The sequence below is a fragment of the Daktulosphaira vitifoliae genome, unplaced genomic scaffold (genome assembly GCF_025091365.1).
Source record: "Daktulosphaira vitifoliae isolate Bord-2020 unplaced genomic scaffold, ASM2509136v1 Scaffold_2, whole genome shotgun sequence".
Taxonomy (NCBI): domain Eukaryota; kingdom Metazoa; phylum Arthropoda; class Insecta; order Hemiptera; family Phylloxeridae; genus Daktulosphaira; species Daktulosphaira vitifoliae.
In genome coordinates, this window is record NW_026099573.1 from 45010628 (window position 1) to 45013654 (window position 3027).

Genomic DNA, 3027 nt, shown 5'->3' on the forward strand with positions numbered 1-3027 from the left:
TTTTTTTTTTATATAGATGCATGATATCATTCCTTCCATTTGGTATATTTTTTTTAATTTTATAATGTTTTAACTTTTTGAAAAATTTATGGATCATTATAATTTTTTTATGATAACTACTATTAATATACTTCTTTTATGCGACATACATATTTTTTAAATCGGACTATTTCCCTTTGTACAGGGGCGTTCAAAACTTAAAAGCGTTCTTTATGATAGTGATTTTAATCACTATCAGATATCATTTATACCTGACCTAACAATGCCTCGTCCCCACTGTGGTGGGTTTTTTTTTATAAACAATCTATTGGCGAAGTAAAATGTACATAACGCACATAATGATTTTCAATCCAACGATTACGTAAAAATTAATAGTTTGCTAAAAGAAAATAATTTTTACCATTAACAAAAATAATATGTACTAGAATTAAAAAACTGATCACACTCATATTTTAAGTAAAACTTAAATTCACCCAAAAGAGTTTACAATCGCCATTTTAAATAATACGGGATTGTAGGTGTTAAAAGGTGGATCATTGTCTATTTATCTATTTATAAATATTTTATAAATGTTTGTTCTTGAAAAGTACAATATTATATTCAAAAATATAACATTCCTACACTGTTTGCTTTATTCCTATTTATGATTTTTTTTTACAAAAACTATTATTTTTGCACATATATTATTATTTTCTGTCAGAACTAAAATTAAATTACGAATAATGAAATATAAAAACATGTTGTATTAATTTGATTAAAACTCATTATTAAATGATGGCATAATTAAGTAATGTTATAAAAAATTCATTTAAAAAAAAAAACCCAGCACAGCAGGGTCGCGGCACAGTGGTGACATGCATTGTTGGATCAAGTTTAATGATATCTTACAGTGATTAAAATTACTAAAAAAAAAAAAACGCTTCAATGCAAATCTTAATAATGTTTAATTTTAAAAAATTGGTGGATTATTCCAAAAGCTACATGATCTGCTAGTTTCTTATTAATATCCTGATTAAGATAAAGTATGTCGAATGAAAAAGGGATTATTAAAAAATATTATTTCTCATAAAAAAATTATGTTGATCCATACAATTTTCAACAAGTTATAGCATTATAAAGTTAAAAATGTAAAATACAAAATCGAAAATTTTCACACAAAAATAGCATTCGGTAGACATTTTCACCGTGAAGATAAAATAAAGTCCGAAATTTTTTTTCCATAATAAAGTGCATTACATTAGCTTTAATTTAAAATATATATAAAAGTGTCAGNGCAGTTCAACTTAATACGCGATGTGAGCGACTAAAGTGGTATAAGTATAAGTTCACTATATCTATTGCTGCGATTTGTAATAAATTTACGATTTCCAGAGTTATTTATAATTTAAAAATAATAACAATACATTAATTCAGTCATACCATAGTATTATTGCCGTACTTGTACGATAAGTGTTGTAATGAACCAGATGATAACTAACAGAATCTAGCATTAAAATTCATATATTTAGTAAAAATCGTAATATGATCGAGTTATTTCAGCTATAGCAATAAAACGATCGATTCAATGAAATTTGTACTTATCATTTTTATTTCGTAAAATTTAATTTTAAACAATTTTTGTATGAAAAATTAGGTCGTATCACATATGGTTCGTCATATATGATGAAATATTCGTAAATATGATAATTTCGGCAATTTTACGAAATATTATGTATTTTGACATTTTTCTAGAAAACTAATGGATTTAAAAGAAAAACTGTAAGGACTTAATTTATACAAAAGAATTTGATCTACAATTTAGTTGTAATATTTTTTTTTTCGAGAGCGCTAGTTTACGAGATAATTGCTGTAAACTAAAAAAATACCCCTTTTGGCCGATTTTCAACCCCAAGTCGGCACGAGTTAAACTTATCTGATCGACCTGAAATTTTTTGTAGCCACTTTTTATATGTACACACAAATTTGGAGGGTGAGCCCGAAGAATTTCCAAAATTTTCATAATAAGGGACACCCTAATATATGTATAACAAATTTTTATTGTGATTGACACGGCCCCGCGTCGTTTCGTTATGCACGATGCCCCACGACTCGTGCCACCTTTATCAGCCGTCGCCCTATTTTAACACGCTTATATTAGTTTCACCTGTATGTATGTATGTAACTCTCCAAGCGCCACGCGTTATCGCATAGTCTGTAGTCTATGGCCTTGAGACTAGACTGTCATAACGCATTCACTCCACCTTCTCCTCGATCACCACAGAACGGCAACACTATTCCTGTATAAATTTATTTTTGGTTATCGTACCCGTACACGCGTGCTTGCATCAATATTATATATATATAATCAAAATTTTTATTTTGACTGACCAATACCATCCGCGTGCCATACGGCTTATGTATATATTCCTACTGCCGTTTATACCTCAGGTATAACGTTAGTCCGACCCGCCCGCCCTAAAACACGGCTATACCTAGTGCATGATACGTTTACGTACTTAAGTCGCATTATTTGTATATATATATATTCTAATTACTATTAAAACTTATATATTAATACACTTTATTCTCATTAAGAGATGTATAGTGTATTCATTCCGATTACGGGGGATGATTCCCTTATCGTCATTTTTCGTTCATTATTGTTTTAAGTTAATTTTAAAAATTATTTTTAACTTTTTGGCTCGATGTGCTTTAAAAGCGTGTTTTTTAGTTTTTTTTAACTATATTTTTTTCATACTCTATTTAATTTGCTATAATAAATATTTATTAGTAAATTATACTTTTAAATCTAAGAACTTCTAATCACGATATAAATAAGGAAATAAGAGTTCATTTTGTTTTTTGAACAAACCATTAATTTTTTTGAAATTAAACATAGTGATTAATTTTTTACAAAACTATTTAGACTACCTCTGTATTTATTCAGTTGTTCTTGTTTTTTTTAAATTTAATTTTCTTTTGGATTATCCACTATGGTACTGTCTTCATGCAATGATAATTATAATAAAAGAATAAAAATTTTATATT